The following is a 19,236-nucleotide window of genomic DNA, read 5'->3' as shown; positions in this document are numbered from 1 at the left end:
GAATGACTGAATGACTGAACGAATGAACTGGAAAGTAGAGAGAGAAGGAGAGGACGACGTGGAGGAAAAACTGGGGGAGGCGGAGGAATGAGTTTGGTTTGGGACCAGGGGACGGGAGGCCTCGCTGGCTGAGTGATGGCCAAGGGACATCAAAGGAAAACCGGAGATTGTGAGACGCCCCCCCCTCCGCTGCCGCCCCCCACCCCCCGATGGGGGAGGGGGCTCATGGAAGAGAGCTTCCTGCAACTGCTCTGGAGGAGGGCAGCAAAACGGATGATTCAGGAGAAAGAACTCAGCTAAGTGTGTGCCTTTCAAGCCAAAGGTCTCTAGAAGCTTCTCTCACAGGTATGGAATTCAACCACAATGCCCACTGTGGTGAAGCACTGTTTCGGTCTAAGAAGAAAATGACGAACAAAATGACATCAAGCTCAATTCATCTTTCAAGTAGAATTTCTGAGCTAGGTTTTGTTTGGTCAAGAATGGAAATTCCCCTTTTAGTCCAAGCAACTCTTCTGACGAACCAAGTTCAAGGATGAGGTTTCACTGGAGAAGTTTTTTGTTAGAGAAACTGAGATCACAGTGTTTTGTTTTTTTTTGTTTTGTTTTGTTTTTTTAATCATTACAACATACTGCAGGCACGCCAAAAAAAGAAGTACAAAAAAGAAAAAAATCATGATGGGGAAGGGGGGTCGGTCTTGCCATTCAGGGCCTAATTCCTAGTCTTGGTCTCTGAAGACAACACACAGCCTTGAGCTAATCATTTTTTTTGGGGGGGGGGGTATGTTTCTTTATCTCCTCAGATGTAAAATTAAAGAATTTAATTAAAGAGTTTCTGTCGTGGCGCAGTGGAAATGAATCCAACTGGGAACCATGAGGTTGCGGGTCCGATCCCTGGCCTTGCTCAGTGGGTTAGGGATCTGGTGTTGCTGTGAGCTGTGGTGTAGGTTGCAGGTATGACTTGGATCCTGCGTTGCTGTGGTGTAGGCTGGCAGTTGGAGCTCCAATTCGATCTCTAGCCTGAGAACCTCCATATGCTGCAGGTGTGGCCCTAAAAAGACAAAATAATAATAATAATAATAATTTAATTCAATAACTTTGGATTAGCCACCAGGGCTGAAGTTTATGATAAGATTGTGATTAGGAGCACAAAAAAGGAGCAAATATCTTAATAAGTGTTTCTTTGTTACCTGTTTGAACCTTTCTTAATAAATTAATGTTATGCTTTTCCTGGAGAGAAAAATCTTGGAAGTGACCCATTTCCCCAACAGAATATCATTTCCTGTAATTCACATGCAGTAGAGTTAAAAAAAAAAAAAAAAGATCATTTGAGCCTAGAGAGAAAATTCAAAATAAGTGCTTATTTTTCCCATTAAAACCAAACAATCAGACCCCAAATAGGGAGGCCGAAGAAAAGTCACAGATTCTTCCAGGAGATGCAAAGATCTCTACTAATGGAGGGAAGAAGCAGGAAAGAGAGGACGAGGGGTTTCTCCTTCCCCAAGGGGACAGAGCAGGGGTCTGTAGGTCAAATCTCTCACACACATACTGGGGAGCAGAACACCCTTTTGGCCAAAAGAATAAGGTGGCTGCGAAAGACAGGTATTTCCAGCCGGAGACGAAACAGGGCATTTGGTCTGAAAACAGAGTGAGGCCGTCTGAAATGAGGCCCTTCTCCGTAGGGCCTGAGCTCCACGAGGCTCATCAGACCTGGGGCCACCGGCTTCCACGTGTGGAACTTTCGCCCTCCCTTTCTGCCCTCTCTATGCCAACTCTGAAACAATCGGCAAGTGTTAGGCAACAGAGCGAGGTGCGAGAACCATCGGCTAGCGTCTGCAGGGCTGTGCGACGTCTTCCTGGGAAAAGTGAGATGGAAAATAGGTCTCAAAAGTGAAACAAGAGTCCCAAACGTGAAACGCAGAACAATGACGCCTATGCCCCGGAACGGAAGGCGAAAGAAAAACTTGGGATGAAAGCCGCAGGGGGGCTGAAGATTTCTTCTCATGACACAAAAGCACCCATCTTATTTTTATTTTTGGCAGAGCCCACAGCATGCAGACGCTCCAAGGCCAGGGACTGAACCTGAACCACAGCAGTGACCCAAGCCACAGCAGTGACAATGCCAGGTCCTTAACCCCCGGCACCACCAGGGAACTCCACCTTATTTTTTTTATTGAAGTACAGTTGATTTGCATGGTTGTGTTAATTTTTGCCGAATACCAAAGTGATTCATACATATATGTGTACACACACACACACACACACACACTCTTTTTTACAAATTCTTTTCCATTATGGTTTATCACAGGACACTGATTATAGTTCTTTGTGCTCTACAGTAGGAGCTTGTGGTTTACCTCCTCCGTGTATAATAGCTTACATCCAAAAACATCCATCTTAAGTGAAAAGTCTGACTAATGTGACCTCATTTTAAGATTAATAAATAATTCTACTTATATAAAGCTCCCAAGCAGGTAAGACTAAACCAGAGGCTTTAGGGAAGTCCACTTAGGCTGAAAATTCTGGAGGGAGGCAAGGAAGTGGCTGCCACAGAAGTCAGGGTGATGGTTCCCTTTGAAGCCGAGGAGGGGGCTGTCCCAGGACAGGGGCACACGGGAGGCTTTTAGAGTCTGCCAAAGTTCTGGTTATTTTGGGGGGAGAGGTGAGGCACTCCCACGGCATGTGGAAGTTCTGGGGCCAGGGACTGAACCCATGCCACAGTTGTAAGCAGAGCCATAGCAGTGACAACGCCGGATCCTTAACCCGCTGAGTCACGAAGGAACTCCTAGTTCTTGATCTAGATGCAATTAGTTACATGGCAGTTCAGTTTACAATAATGCATTAACTTGTGCATTTATGTCTTTTGCACTTTTCTATACCTATGTTGTACTGGACATTAAAGGTTTTAAGGAAAAAAAAAGTGGGGGGGGGATCGGACAGCTGAAGTATAGAACATATGACCCCAAAGAACCTACTTACACGTTCAAGAAGAGCCAGTCAGGATAAAAGGGGCTAGCTTGTCCTCTTGTCAGGGATGATCAAAATTCAGACAAAGGTCATTCAAACCATAAAAACCAAAAAACTGGGTCCGAGGGTTCACTGCCCTGTTCTCCCTACTGCAAAATTTGAAGTTTGGAACTTAGCCCTATTTTTTAAAAATAAAGCAAAGGAACGACCATCTTGGAAAGAAAGACTCTAACGCTGGCTTTTTTAACAGCTGGGAAGAACTCTCCCTGGCACCATAAATAAACAGATTTGCTAAGGTACAGAGCCGCTCATGTGCCTACGCCCAGCTCCGATCACGCCTAGAACAGGAGTCAGCCACAGTGCGTCTCACGCCCAGAATCGTCATTTCATCCGGGCAACAGCCTGGAAAAAGGGGCACCAGCATGGTGCCGTGTTTCTATGTGAGAAAACCGAGGTTCAGAGGGACGAAGTGACTTTTTTTATGGAGTCAGCGCCGTTGGAGAGTGAAGCTAGAACAGAGAGCAAAACCACGTTCTGTCATTATTTCGACAACAGAAGGAATTACCACAACTACAGCATGTTACAGCTTCTCATTTCCTGAGAAGAATCTGCAAATGCCTCTCTAATGCCTAGCGCCTCCCGATAGGCAGAACCAAACGAAATGAAAACCAAAAACGGAGTTCCCGCCATGGCTCAGTAGTTAACGAATCCGACTAGGAACCATGAGGTTGCAGGTTCGATCCCTGCCCTTGCTCAGTGGGTTAAGTTTCCAGCGTTGCCGTGAGCTGTGTTGTAGGTTGCAGACTCGGCTCGGATTCTGCGTTGCTGTGGCTGTGGTGTAGGCCAGAGGCTACAGCTCCGATTCGACCCCTAGCCTGGGACCCTCCATATGCTGCAGCAGCGGCCCAAGAAATGGCAAAAAGACAAAAAAATTAAAAAAAAAAAAAAACCAAAAACTTGGGCAGCTGCGTGTTGGACCAAGGATTCCTATCCGGACTATGCAAAGCACTCTTAGCAATCGACAACAACAACAACAAAAACAGGGAACAGACTTGAACAGACACTTCAAAACAGGAGACAGGCAGGTGGCCAAATAAGTATATGGAAAGGTGTCCAGCATCACTGGTCACCACGGAAATGTGACTTAAACCCACTTCACAAGCTGGAACAGCCAATGTCCAAGACTTCACGACACCAAAGGCTGGAGAAGACCTGAACACAAGGAACCCTCACACACTGCCGGTCGGGGTAGAGTTTGGTACAACCGCTTTGAAGAACTATTATAAACACAACATACATTCACCCTATAGCCCTACAAGGCTACTCACAGGTATTTACCCAGGGGAACCGGAAACCATGTCCATAAAGAGAATTATACACAGAATGTTTATAACAGCCCTTCCCCACCTCCAAAGTGGAAACTTTTCACACCTCCATCCACCCAAGAACGGAGAAATTGGGACACGTTCGTTCAATGTAAAAGCTTAGCCCGGACAAAGAGCAACCAACCCGTGGATACAACGTGGACACTGAATGTATACATACGATTCCAAGTGCAGTTCTAGAACAGGAAAAACTAAATTATAGTGACAGGAAACCAAAAGTGACGGGGGGGCAGGGGAGCGGCCGACTGAAAGGAACGTAGGGAACTTTCTAGGGAGACAGCAACGTCCTACTTCTTGTTCTGAGTGACATTTACAGGACAGTTGTCCAAATGCATTGACCTGAAGGCTTAAGATCTGTGCATTTTAGGAGTTCTCTTGTGGTGCAGCGGGTTAGGATCTGGCATTGTCACTGCAGTGGCTCAAGGCACTGCTGTGGCTCAGATGCGATCCCTGGCCCGGGAGCTTGCACGTGCTGCAGGTGCAGCCAAAAAAAATCAAAAAAACAAGAACAAAAAAACCCTCTGCATTCTATTGTATTAAAAATTATACAAAAAAAAAAAAAAAAAAACCCTATGCCAAAAAGAAAAAAAACATTCATTCCTCCATCTAGGGGTAAGCAATTGAGAATTCCAGCATGAACACGTGCTGCCTGCCAGCTGGGTGTGCTCACTTTCCCACGAGTGAAAGCCGAGGGAAAGCCTCCCGGCTCTGCGTCTTTCTCTGATCTTATTCCCTGTCTCCACGAATGGCACCACCTGCCCTCCGCCCAGATCCCCAAGCCAGAGGGCTGGGCGTCCAGCCACACCCTCTCCTCTTCCTCACTTGTACGCAGTCACTTCCCCTCCTGAACCCACCCCCTCTTCTCCTCTCCATCCCAAGGAGGTTTGGATCCTCCCAACCATTTCCAGGCTGGCTCTGTCCTTATCCCAGAGCAAAACCCTCTGCTTATCATCCTTCTATTGCTCTTGTTCACCCTGGGGATAAAGACGGAACTCCTCAGGCAGACCAGCAAAGGCAGTCAGCCCCCTCTGGTGCATCCAACAGGCTCTCTGCTTCACCTGTTGCGGCTGCCTGGGGCACCCTCCTCCCCCTTCCTGCTCGCCCCACCACTGCCATCCTCACATCTGACTACCTGGTGAGTCCCAATTCCTTCTTCAGACTTCGATCCAGCATCACCTCTTCCCACAGGTCTCTCTCCTCAGCAGCCCTCCTCAGCCCTCTGCCCCAGGCATCCTCTTGCACTGCTGAGGGGCTTATAGGCTTACAGAACTGCTTCCACGAGGGGGCCAGGCACCCGGGTGTGAGCACGTCACATTTAAATCATTGAAACACACGAGCTCATTTAATAGCCATCCGCACTCTGCAGAGTGCTGATTGGGTTTTTCGGTCTAAAGGGACTCAACTGTGCATGCAGGGTTATTTTGTTCAGCGTTTGCCCTAATGCCTCTCCGAGCACGAGGAAAACATAGGTACTATTTGATGAATGTCCCACAAGGGAAGGCACGAAATGATTTGTAGGACATCGTGCTTCAATAAGCAAAGTGAACACCGAGGCCATCGAGGCAAGATGCCAGGCTTTCATCTGGCCTGTTGTGGCAAAACCCAGCTGTACCCAATTGGTTTTCTAGCGATAAGTCACTCGCCACACCCGACCTGCAGGTGAACCAAGCTCCGTATAGCCACGCTTCTGAAGTGCCTAGTGTATAGCTTGCATTGTCCTGGCCTTTCACACATATAATCACATTTAATCACAGCCCAGAAATGTTGGCACTGTCATCACCCCCATGTTTATACAGGAGAGACCTGAGGCTCAGAGAGGTTAAGTACCGCCGTTTAAGGAATCAGAGCCACCAAACGGTAAAGGTAGAACAGAAGGCAGCTCTCACGCCAAAAACCTAGGTTCTGGGTTTATTTCTGGGCTAGAGGGTCTCATACAAAGTGAGGTCAGTGAGAAAGAGAGAGACAAATACCATATGATACCACTTATAGGTGGAATCCAAAATGTGGCACAAATGAACCCATCTACAGAGCAGAAACACTCACAGACCTGGAGAACAGACGTGGGGTTGCCAAAGGGGTGGGGGGAGTGGGATGGAGGGGAGCTTGGGGATGGTAGATGCAAATCGCTATACTGAGGATGCAGAAGCAATAAGGTTCTACTGGACAGCACAGGGAACCAGGTCCAATCTCTTGGGATAAAACACAGTGGAAGATACTATGAGAAAAAGAATGTATGTATGACTGGGTCACTTTGCTGTACAGAAAAACTGGCACAACATTGTAAATCAACTATAAATTTTAAAAGAAATTAAAAATAAAACTGCAATTCATGGAGTTCCCGTCGTGGCGCAGTGGTTAACGAATCCGACTAGGAACCATGAGGTTGCGGGTTCGATCCCTGGCCTTGCTCAGTGGGTTAGGGATCCGGCGTTGCCATAAGCTGTGATGTAGGTTGCAGATGTGGCTCGGATCCTGCGTTGCTGTGGCTCTGGTGTAGGCCGGTGGCTACAGCTCCGATTAGACCCCTAGCCTGGGAACCTCCATATGCCGCAGGAGTGGCCCTAGAAAAGGCAAAAAGACAAAAAGACAAAAAAACAAAAAAAACCCAAAAAACTACGATTCATTACAAAAAAAACAAAAAACAAAAAACAAAAAACAATCTACGTTCTTCCCACTCACCACCCTGCTTCCCAAGAAGACCAAATGGAAAACCTTGTTACTCCTTTGAGACGTGTTTTTTGAGTCACTGTTTTATGGATGTATATCCATTTTTATAGGATGGGAAACCAAGACTCACTGTGACACTGTGACCTTGCTGAGATCACTCAAAGCATACGGACAGGAGGGAGGCAGGAGGAGGTTCTGCACCGCCAGGCACGGCCAAAAGACTGAAAGGCAGGTCCTTGACCCCACACTCACCCGACACGCCACACTTCTACCCACTCAAACCCATCCTAGGGCTGTGAGCTACAGTGAAGAACTGGGCTTAGTGGATGGAATTGCTGGAGAACAATCTGATCACGGTATGCTTATGGTCCCCAAGGGCTCAGGATTAAAGGAACAAACATCTTTAAAGGCAAACCCCTCATAGGTAAAGACAGCAGAACTGTGCGGAGAATGTCTTAGGTGCGTGTTGCTTTAAGAGACAGGGGGTGAACCTACCTAAAGAGACAAAAGACCTGTACTCTGAAAAACCATAAGACCCTGATGAAAGAAATCAAAGATGACACAAATAGATGGAAAGACATACCACACTCTTGGATTGGAAGAGTCAATATTATCAACATGACTATACTACCCAAGGCAATCTACAGATTCAATGCAATCCCTATCAAATTACCAAGGACATTTTGCACAGAACTTGAACAAAATATTTTAAAGTTTGTCTGGAAGCACAAAAGACCCAGAATAGCCAAAGACATCCTGAAAAAGAAAAATGGAGCTGGAGGAATCAGGCTCCTTGACTTCGGACTATACTACAAAGCAACAATCATCAAAACCGCATGGTACTGGCACAAAGACAGACATATAGATCAGTGGGACAGGACAGAAAGCTCAGAATTAAACCCACGCACCTACAGCCAACTAATCTATGACAAAGGAGGCAAGAATATACAATGGAGAAAAGACAGCCTGTTCAATAAGTGGTGCTGGGAAAACTGGACAGCCACATGGAAAAGAATGAAATTAGAACACTCCCTAACACCATACACAAAAATAAACTCAAAATGGATTAAAGACCTAGATATAAGACCAGATACTATAAAACTCTTAGAGGAAAACATAGGCCAAACACTCTCAGACATAAATGACAGCAACATTTTCTCAGATCCACCTCTTAGAGTAATGACAGTAAATAGAAAAATAAACAAATGGGACTTAATTAAACTTAAAAGTTTCTGCACAGCAAAGGAAACCCTAAACAACCCAAAAAAACAACCCACAGAATGAGAGAAAATCTTTGCAAGTGAATCGACTGACAAGGGATTAATCGCCAAAATTTATAAACACCTCCTACCGCTCAATATAAAAAAAAAAAAAACCAAACAACCCCGTCAAAAAATGGGCAGAAGATCTAAACAGATGAATCTCCAAAGACATATGGATGGCCAAAAAACACATGAAAAGATGTTCAACATCACTCATTATTAGAGAAATGCAAATCAAAACCATGATGAGGTACCACCTTACACCAGCCAGAATGGCCATCATCCAAAAGTCTACAAACAATAGGTGCTGGAGAGGGTGTGGAGAAAAAGGAACACTAGTACACTGTTGGTGGGATTGTAAATTGGTGCAACCACTGTGGAAAACAGGATGGAGATTCCTCAGAAAACTAAACCTAGAACTACCATTTGATCCAGCAATCCCACTCCTGGGCATCTATCCAGAAAGAACCACAAGTCGCAAAGGCACGTGTACTCCGATGTTCATTGCAGCACTATTTTCAATAGCCAAGATGTGGAAACAACCTAAATGTCCATCAACAGAGGAGTGGATCCAGAAGATGTGGTACATATACACAATGGAATATTACTCAGCCATTAAAAGGAAGGAAATACCGGCATTTTTAGCAACATGGATGGACCTAAAAATTATCGTGTTAAGTGAAGTCAGTCAGACAATGAGACACCAACATCAAATGCTTTCACTGACATGTGGAATCTGAAAAAAGGACACAATGAACTTCTTGGCAGAACAGAGACTGACTCACAGACTTTGAAAAACTTATGGTATCCAAAGGAGACAGTTCGGGGGGTGGGGGGATGCGCTGGGGGTGTGGGATGGAAATCCTATAAAATTGGATTGGGATGATCATCGTACAACTATAAATGTGATAAATTCATTGAGAAATAAAAAAAAAAGAGAAAGAGACAGGGGGTGTGCTGGAGGCAATTCTGGGAGGAGGAGCTGCAAGCCTGGAGGCTCTAGAAGACACTTGTGGGAGGCTGTTTGTTGAGGGCAGGTGAGGAGGCCATCTGTTTGCTACCTCCGGAGAGGGGACAGGAAGCTGAGACCTGGGCTGATGGAACAACAACCCCAAGGAGAACAGAGACTGCCGAACCAAGAGAAGGTGAGGACAGCGAGCTGGACTCTGCTTGGCCCTGAGAAACACAAGACTCAAGCTGACATGGTCTCCGAGAACCTGGGGCACCCGGAGGAAGCTGGGGGGTGGGTGGTCCCATCTCTCCTGAGGAAGGGTGGGTGCCTGAGACAAAGGCCTCTAAGGAGCTGATCTGGCCTCTCCTTCCTCCATTAGGTCTTGGACGTCAACGCAGAGAAGGTCACATTTCCTGTTCTCTGGCTACAGTGCGCAGCAACTGACATGGAATCTCAGTTCCCAGACCAGGGATTAAACCTGAGCCAAAGCGGCAAAAGCACAGAATCCTAACCCTGAGACCACCAGGGAACTCCTTCAAATTCCCATCTTAAATGAAAAAAAAAAAAGAACTATTTTTCTATCTTTCCTTCTCATCCCTTCATCCTTCTTAACAACATGTGCAGGAACTGGTCCAATTAGGACCAGAGGGAAAAGGCTGGGGGGAGAAGAGAGCTGGTTTGGATAAAGGAGCCTGACCCTCTGTTCCTGACTCTCAGTTTCTCAGACTCAGAAATACGCTGTTCACAGCCAAGGCCTCTTCTTTCTCCTCTTCTCCCTTTTTTTTTCCTTTGAGCTCCCCGGGCAGAAGCTGCTCCCTGGCTGCCGTGAAAGTCGTCTTTGTTCCTGGAGCTCAAGCAGCTCGGGCCTCACCTTTCCATTACATCCACGGCTCGCAAGCCGCCCACACCACCCTCCTGACCTCCGGCTAAAGAAACAAGAACATTGGCCAGAAACGTCCTGGGCTAAGACCCTAAAAGCGCCTCTCGAGAGAGCTCATCTATGAGGAGACCCTCCAGAATCCTCTCCAGAGAGCAGGCCCAACTCCGGGAGAGCCAGAAATTTCCATACAGACGAGCACAGAGGAAAAGCGCACTTAGGAAAGAGTTCAGGGTACCTGTCCTGCTCAAGGCACGGAAGGGGGGCAGCAAGGCCACGAGGCCTGGGCCTCATCGGCAGGATAAGGACATCTAAACAAAGACTGGGCGGTGGGGGGCAGGTTCCCACGGTGGCTCAAGGGGACGGTGCGCTGGGACGCAGCCTCCGTCCCCGGCCCAGCACCAAGGTGGGTTAAAGGATCCAGCGATGCTGCAGCTGAGGCGTAAGTTCCAACTGCGGCTTGGATCTGATCCCTGGCCCGGGAACTCCACATGCCACGTGGGGCAGCTGAAAAGAAAGAAAGAAAGAGAGCGAGCGGGAAAGAGAAGGAAGGAGGGAGGGAGGAGGGAAGACAGACAGACAGACTTGGGGGCACTGTGGGTGGTGATATGGAGCTTGGTCAGCAAAGAGCAGAGAAAATCAGGTTCACAAAAGCAAGTTCTGGAAGTGAGCCCAGAACTGCCAAGGGGACAGAAATTCAGGGGTCACAGGAGCTGGGGGCAGATGGGGGAAATATCCCCACACCTCGATATCCCCCTGCCCCTCTGAAAAACCCTCTAGTTGCTCATTTGGTTTCTAGATAACGGGGAAATGCAGTATCCGGGAGGGATACAGACATTCAGATCCCAGCAGAGGGATGGATGACGCCTTGTCAATCAACAGACGAGCCTGGGATGATGTCTAATCACCTCTGGAGCTCCTGGTAGAACATGTTTCTAGAATACGAACAAAGAGTTCTTGGGAGTCTCCGTTGTGGCTCAGCAGTAACAAGCCCGACGAGTATCCATGAGGTTGCAGGTTCGATCCCTGGCCTCACTCAGTGGGTTAAGGACCCAGCACTGCCGTGAGCTGTGGTGTAGGTCGCAGACATGGATCGGCTCCTGCCTTGCTGTGGCTGTGGTGTAGGCTGGCAGGTGCAGCTCCGATTTGACCCCTAGCCTGGGAACCTCCATGTGCTACAGGTGCAGACTGAAAAAAACAAAAAATAAAAAATAAAGATTCGTAAGCAGCTCTGTCCCAGCCACCAATTTAGAGCCTAGGGAACCAGAGATCAAAACCAGGTTACCATACTCTCCCATCTGATTAATCCATCCCAATAAAGTCGCCAGGTGAGCTGACGATTCCAGAGAAGTGGCTGATCGCAGCGTGGGGACAGCCCTCTACTGCTTGCCAGGGCGGCTCACTGTCCTGGTCTCATAATTTCTAGACCCAATGAAAAAGAGGTATTCAGACCTGCTATTTATTATTATTATTAACTTGTGGGTCCCCCCCCCCGCCAAAGGAAGAACAGGACAAGGAAGAACAACCAAGGTGTGTATGAAAGAGGAGCCTGGCAAGTGCCATCTCCGTTAGGGGTGAGAGGACAGCTAACACCGAGCAGTCCTGGGCCAGGTGTCCTCGGTGGGACGGGCTGGAATGAGGGAGAAAGTCCCAAGGAAAGGGTTTTCTCAGGATGACAGGTCCCATACAGAGCAGGCGAGGCTTGGATGGTGCCTGTGTTGACAAGATGCGCAGGTCTGAGCAGGAGACAGAGACGCCGAGGCGAGTTTGGGATTCCACGGTGTGTTGCCTGCTTCCAGGCTTCCGGTTCTCCTGATCAGATTCTCCGCCATGAATCGCCTCTGGAATTAAAGGGCCTTTGCCTTCTTGCCTTTTCCTAGGAGTCAAATTGGAGCTGCAGCTGCCAGCCTACACCATAGCCACAGCAATGCAGAAGCCGAGCCACATCTGCGACCTACACCACAGCTCCTGGCAACGCCAAATCCTTAACCCACTGAGCGAGGCCAGGGATCGAACCCATAGCCTCATGGATACTATTCAGGTTCTTAAGCTGCTGAGCCACAACAGGAACTCCATCTTTTCCTTTGCTTTTTGCACATGCTCCGTTCTCAAGACAGGCTCTGTGCCCAGCTGGGGACTATGATGCCTGCTTTTGATGCCCCTTAGGAGATCCTAAACAAGGGCTCCAAACACAGCTCAGAACCCTGACTGGGAGCCACACAAAGGGCTGCAAGAGGCTGGCACGAGGGGAGGTCCGTCAGAAGCTAAGGCCCGGCATTCAGATCCCTCACATTCTGCTCGAGGTGCAGGATTTCTTAACTGAACACCCAAGTGCAAGGAAGACTGGACTGCTGTCAGGAAAGCATGCAAGCCCGCGTCCTTGTACAGAATCTTTCCAGCATTATTCTTGGCTCTGCTAACATTGCTTTGACTTAAAAAAAAAAAAAGACCCAATAAATAAAGCAAGCGGAATGTCCTCCCGCATCCACACTAAAGATTTTTGTTCTTACCAAGCCAAAGGAATATCTAGTCCAAGGAGATCTGTTCTTCTGGATACCTGACACCTTCACAGGATTTTTCCCTGGGACACAGGCGGCTCTGCTACATGAGACCACTGTTGCTAGGTTACCAGAAGTCACTAGGCTGAGGGAACAAGCCAGGGACTCCAAGTTGGTGAGTGGGGGTGGGAGAGGGGGGTGCAAATCAGCAGAAGAAAGGCAAGAGAGGACAGGAAATAAAGTCCTCATGACACAGTGACTTTCAAGGCTCTGAAGGGAAATGGCTGGATCCTGAAAGTTTCAGTTCTAGAAAGTGAATCAAAATCCTTCCCAGGGATCCTGAAAGATATGACACAAAGAAGGTACAGAGTGGGATTGTAAATTGGTGCAAGCACTAAGGAAAACAGTATGGAGATTCCTCAAAAAACTAAAAATAGAACTACATTTGATCTGGCCATCTCTGGGCATCTATCCAGAGAAAAGCATGACTCGAAAAGATACACGCACCCCAGTGTTCACTGCAGCACTATATACAATAGCCAAGACGTGGAAGCAACCATAGTGCCCATCCACAGAGGAGTGGATAAAGATGTGCTACATATATCCCATGGAATACTACTCAGCCAGAAAAAGGAACGAAATAATGGCATCTGCAACAACAGGGATGGACCTAGAAATCATCACGCTAAGTTAGTCAAACAGCGAAACACGAAAGTCATATGCTATCACTCCTATGTGGAATCTAAAAAACCTAACTTCTTTGCGGAACAGATACTGACTCACAGACTTGGAAAAACTTATGGTTTCCAAAGGAGACAGGTTGGTGGGGGGATGGGCTGGGGTTTGGGATGGAAATGCTGTAAAAGTGGGTTGTGGTGATGGTTGTACAACTATAAATACAATTCATTGAGTTAAAAAACTTAAAAATTAAAAAACAAAAAATTTGTGACAACTGTTCTATGTTAAAAAAAAAAAAAAAAAAGAAGAAGAAGGTATAGAAATAACAGGCCTTATTCTTCTGGGTGCCTCAAATCCTGACCTAAATCAAACGGAAGAATGCCTTGATCTCCTTCTATTGTTTACACTAACATTTTTGCCTGACAGTCTGGGTACAACAAACCGACCTTATCTAGTAGGAGCTCAATAAATACTGGTTCGTGGACTGGCCAGGACCCTCCCAGGGAAGAGACTACAGTGGTGAAAGGCAGATGGAGGTGGGGTGCCGGGGGGGGTGTTGGGGGAGAGGAGAAGATGGGCACGACATCGTGTGGCACCAGGGCAGGGTGGGTGGGACGCAGAACGCGCTCGTCACCCAGTCAACAAGGAAGGCTACCTTCTCCCGCCCCGCGTAGCTGGAGGTGTTCCAAAAACCAGGCATTCTCCGTCCTCCGCTCCTTCCACGAAAATCCCTCAGCTTCCTTCTCCGGGTGCAGAGGCCAAGAAAAGAATCTGCTTTATTTGTCAGAACCAGCCAAAGGTAAACCAAGACGAAGACAGGGCGTGCTGGCCAATCGGAAACCCGAAACGCCAGCAGCTCCAGGACCCGTGTGTCCATTCACTGGGGGTAAGAGAACCCCCGCTGCAGAGAGCCTCCTTAGCTTCCGGGAAAGGGGGGGAGAAAAAGCTTTTCCCGGGGTTTCTATAAGCCTTCTCTACTTCCTTTTCCCTAAGGAAAAGCCAAATGCCATTAAACCCAATTCCCATTCAATGGAAAGAAGCACAGTCAACTACAAAGAACTTGGGCTGATGGCAGAGGCCTGGGGTTGAATCGTGGCTACTCCCCACTAGCCACGAAGTCCAGAGCAGGTACACGGAACTTCTCTGAGCCTCAGCTCCCTTGTTCACAACACAGAGGTGTCCCACAGCTATGACTCTGGCTGCCGAGACAACAGGGCAGATGATCCATGTTCAGAAAGGACACCTGGGACATAGCGTGTGCTCCACAAAGATTCCTTTCCCTTCAACGTGGATTCACACTATACTTAAAGGATGCAACGCAGGTATCACAGTGCAGAAAAGGACAGAAGACTGGGCTTAAGGAGCTTGTAATTCAAGAGAGAGAGTGAGAGAGCAAGAGAGAGAGAGAGAGAAAACGCACCAGGGGAGAAAGAAAGAAACATCTTAGAACAGGGCTGGAAAATGTTCAGTGAGATTTTTAAAGAAACAGGATGCTCTAAGGTCTTCGGACAACTGCTATTATCAATCACAATGAGAAAATACAGCTGGGATGTCAGAGGACTTTTCTAGACACATTGGAACTTACACAAACTTTGACTGATCCACTCCAAATTCCAGACTCAAAAAAACCGAGAACCAGAAAGCTGGCAGATTTTCTAAGTCTTAGAGCACAAAGAGAAAGGCCTCCTGGCTAAAGGCTTGATTCCGGTCGGGAAACGGGCCTGAAACTCAGCCTCTCCACCCATCAGTTATAAGACCCTTGGCTACTACAGATGTGATAAATTCATTTGAGTAATAATAATAATAATAATAAAAAGACCCTTGGCTTCTTGGAAGATCCAGCAAGAAGGCAGAGCATTAAGCTGAGTCCCTGCGCAAGTTAAATGCTCATTAATAGGTGAAGAACTGATGCTGCAACGCACTGAAAGCTCTGAGCCCTGATACCTGGAGTTACTCTGCAATTCAAATCAGAGAGCAGAGGGTGGGATGGCAGAGATGAGTGAGCAATGCAGACAGGTTCATTCTTGGGGGTGGCAGGATGCAAAATGAGGGTGGAGCCCGGGGTTGTAAGTTTAAGGCCAGGGAACCTTCTTGTACTTCTGAGGGACAAAGCACCAGAATGCTGTCCTTGTTCCCCCAAACTTGGCACACAAAACATACCCCCACTCCCTCCCCACAGAGGGGACACAGGAGCACAACCACTTCACGAGCCCTAATTATTAAAGAAGAACACCCCAAACTTGCCAAGACATTAAATTTGAAACAACCGAAGTTGACACCTCCTGAGTCAAGGACCTTAATTAAACGGCATCCAAAATGCCAACGTGCACTCAGGGTCTGGACTTACACTTATTAGGAAATAAACTTGATTAAGAACAAATCCCTTTTAAGAAGAGGAAAGAACCCAGCAACTTTCAGGCACATCAAACACTGTTCTCAATTAGCCCTTTTCCTCTGAAGGCACAAGGTACCAGCAGGTGGGAGATAATTAACGTTTTAATAAAACTTGTTGTACGTGCCTCAAGTTGGAACCTTTTGTTCTGCAAAGCTTCCCCCTGGCCCCTGCTCTGGCCCAAAGATGGACCCATAAAGGAAGACTCCCCCCTCCCCAAAGATCTTTTTCCTGGTGACATTTGGTTCCGATGACTTCAGGAAGATGCCTGTGGAGGAGGTAATTTATGAAAAGGACTATTTCTCTTGGTCCCTGTTCACACTCTCTAAGGAAGTGCATTTGGGTTTTGGATTCTCCTCCCAGGCCTATCAGGGGAATCAAGTCCTTGCTCCCACTTGACAAGACTTAAGGAACCAGGAGAGGCTGGCTGGATCGATGCAAGCCACCCCGTCCCCACCCCCGCCCCCGTCCCCATTCCTGGGTACAAGCCCTCCCCTTGCAAGAACTGCTGACTTTGACAAAGCCTGTGTTTTTCCCTTACAAATCTTGTCTTGAAATCGTAGAGCTTACCACCCTCACCCACAAACCTCAGCCTCCACGTAAGCCCTTTCCAGTGTCAAAATGCTACTTCTTGGGCAGTTTCTGATTATGTCTTCAACAGAATGTCCTGCTGCCCGCGACACGACGGTGGCATCACGTAGGCGAATGAGAACACACTGCAGACAGCAATGCAGGAAGTCAAGACACGGGGGACAACTGTCTGCCTTCTGAGAAAAGAAAATGACGACAGCGCTTAAATTCAGGGGATCTGAACCCCAGACATGGGCTTTTAGCTCTGGATGGATCCGACTGCATTTCATTTGAGAGCAACCTAAGCTCACCCCACCAACACAAACCAATAATAACTATTTGGGGCATTTTAATTGGACTCAGACCTCAGGGTTTACACTGAAGAGGGTGAGAGTTAAAGCAATTATGTGTGGGGATTACAGCTGAAATGCTGTCTACAAGTTACAGGTCCTTTTCTCCTCAGGACTTTCCAGATCTTCCTGCTGTCAGTGCACAGCCAGGCCTGCCACCACCCAAATGCCAGGTTCCTCTGCAGCACTGGAGCCTCATGCCCACCCCTCATCCCCACCATGCACACAACCACACCTGCACACGGCAGGGTTTCTCGAGCTTGCGTGATTGACTTTTCATTGGGGGCGCTGTCTTGCACGTCTCCCTGGCCTCTGCTGATTAGATGCCAGCAACACCGGCTGAGTGGTAACAATCAAAAATGTCCCCAGAAGCCATGGGAGACTTTAGGACAGCGAAACGACTCTGTGTGACACTGTGGTGGTGGGTACATGCCATTCTGCCTTTGTCAAAACTAACAGAATGGGAGGTCCCGTTGCGGCTCAGTGGTTAACGAATCTGACTAGCATCCATGAGGATGCAGGTTCGATCCTGGCCTTGCTAAGTGGGTTAAGGATCTGGCGTTGCTGTGAGCTGTGGTGTAGCTTGCAGGTGCAGCTGGGATCCTGCGTTGCTGTGGCTGTGGTGTAGGCCGGCAGCTACAGCTCTGATTTGACCCATAGCCTGGGAACTTTCATATGCTGTGGGTGCGGCCCTAAAAAGCAAAAAACAACACCAAAGACAAATAAACAAAAACTTACAGAATGTACCATACAAAGAATGAAGCCTAGTATAAACTATGGACTTCTGTTAATAAGTTATCAATATTGGCTCATCAACTGCAACAAATAGGAGTTCCCCAGTAGCATAGTGGTTAAGGATATGATGCAGTGACGGCTGTGGCTTGGGTCACTGCTGTGGGGCAGGTCGGATCCCTGGCTCAGAAGCTGCCACAAGTTACTGGGCACAGCCAAAAAATATTGTAACAAGCATCAATATTACAAATACTGTAACAAATATCAATGCAAGGCAATAGTAGGAGACACCAGGGGTAAAGGAGGTAGTACATGGGAACTCTGTTACTTTCTGCTCAACTTCTCTGTAAACCTAAAACTACACTTTTTTTTTCTCTCTTTTTTTGGCCAGAACAGAGACATAATGAATCTCCTAGGCCAGGCATCCCCAGCCCAGGGCACCAGGTTAAGAATCCAGCATTGCCCCAGCTGTGGCACAGGTGGCCGAAAAAGAACAAATGAACAAACACCATTCGAAAAGGACTACAAAAATACTTCCCAGCTCAAAAAGACCTCATCTTTCCCAACATCATTCACTTTTCTTTACATTGGCAATTTCTTCTAAAATTAAACCTTTAGGAATTCCCATCGTGGCTCAGTGGTAATGAACCTAACATCCCTGAGGACGCAGGTTCGATCCCTGGCCTTGCTCAGTGGGTTAAGGATCTGGCATTGCCATGAGCTGTGGTGTAGGTTGCAGACGCTCCTGTAACTCAGATCTGGCGTTGCTGCAGCTGTGGTGTTAGGCTGGCAGGTGTGGGCTGGCAGCTGAAGCTTGGATTCGACTCCTAGCCTGGGAACTTCCACATGTCTTGGGTGCAGCCCTACAAAGACAAAGATTAAACCTTTGGCTCAAATGGGCCTACGACTGTTCCTACACCTTCAGGGCCAGAAAGAGGGTGAAGTGTGTATCTAGTACTTATCCCAGTGCCACCGTTTACGCTCACTAGATGGTTTCAGCTATTATCTTTATTTGTATGTCAACTTCGTTTTTAACTGAATCTAAACATTTATGAAGTTTTTTCAGTCCCCCCCACATCTGATCTCATCCACGGTAGCTCAGGGGAGTTTCTCTGGAATTGACATGTGTTTTTATGGAGAGAGCTATTCCTGGTAATAGGACCTCCCCTAAGCCCTCTATGAACAGACACCTCCAGAGAGATCTCTCCAGGTCTCTGAGACAATAACAAAAAGGACCGAGCAGCGCTGGCCACTGAAACTGACCCAGGCTCAGCCACGAGCAAGTGGCCACGGGATTTCGACTCGGCCGTGTCTCAGCAGCCCCATAACACAGAGTCTATTCTCTCTTTTTTTCAAATCGGTCCCCCCTGATGCCTTACTGTTTAAATTATGCCTCTCTGAGAAAAATCCCTGCAGCAGATAAACACGGGATCTGTAATGGAAACTCCAGCACGCCCAACAATAGTGCCACTGTCACACACACGTGAGCTTTCGTGAAGGCAAGGGATTGGCAACCTGGGGCTGCCGTGCCCAGGGAAAGTATTTCCTGTGGGAGAAAGAAAACAACCTTCAGCTCCTGGCAGGTCCGGGGCAAGCCCAAGCCAGGCTCACCGGGGAATGTGAAAGCTCTCTTTGGAGGTGAGGGGGGTTCCTCCCTCACGTGGCCCAGTGGGGAGAGGCAGCTGGGTGAGCATCAGGGCTGCAGCATCGCAGAAACAAAGCCACCACGGGCTGCCCAGCACTGCTTAGGGGATCATCAGTTAGCAAGCTGGGTCCCGTGGTCCAGAGAGAAACAGGCAACTCCATTCCTGTTTGAAAGCACCTTCCTGGGCCCGATGCATTTTCCTCCCATCAGTCAAAGGCAGAGAGGCAAGGGCTACAATAGAATAAGAGAAGGAAAACGCTGGGC

The 19,236-nt window shown here is 47.8% G+C and overlaps 1 protein-coding gene and 1 long non-coding RNA gene across 2 annotated transcripts in view; both read right to left on the bottom strand.

Annotated features, from left to right (window-relative positions):
• The window catches only part of NXN (nucleoredoxin), a 167,468-nt gene that overhangs the window by 68,691 nt on the left and 79,541 nt on the right, over positions 1 to 19,236 (bottom strand). The gene's annotated exons all lie outside the window — the stretch shown is intronic.
• LOC146398295 (uncharacterized) lies at positions 583 to 5,303 on the bottom strand. Its single transcript, XR_014821693.1, has 2 exons — positions 1,198 to 5,303; positions 583 to 1,025 (listed from the first exon to the last, which is right to left on the bottom strand). It is a non-coding gene; the product is annotated as an uncharacterized LOC146398295 (long non-coding RNA).

This window comes from Sus scrofa, chromosome 12 (genome assembly GCF_054392235.1).
Source record: "Sus scrofa isolate SSC_HxYL_T2T_F1_AM1 chromosome 12, Sscrofa_HxYL_maternal_Yorkshire_Landrace_v2.0, whole genome shotgun sequence".
NCBI classification, from domain to species: domain Eukaryota; kingdom Metazoa; phylum Chordata; class Mammalia; order Artiodactyla; family Suidae; genus Sus; species Sus scrofa.
The sequence above is the reverse complement of the archived record's forward strand: the minus strand, read 5'-3'. Positions and strand labels throughout refer to the sequence as shown.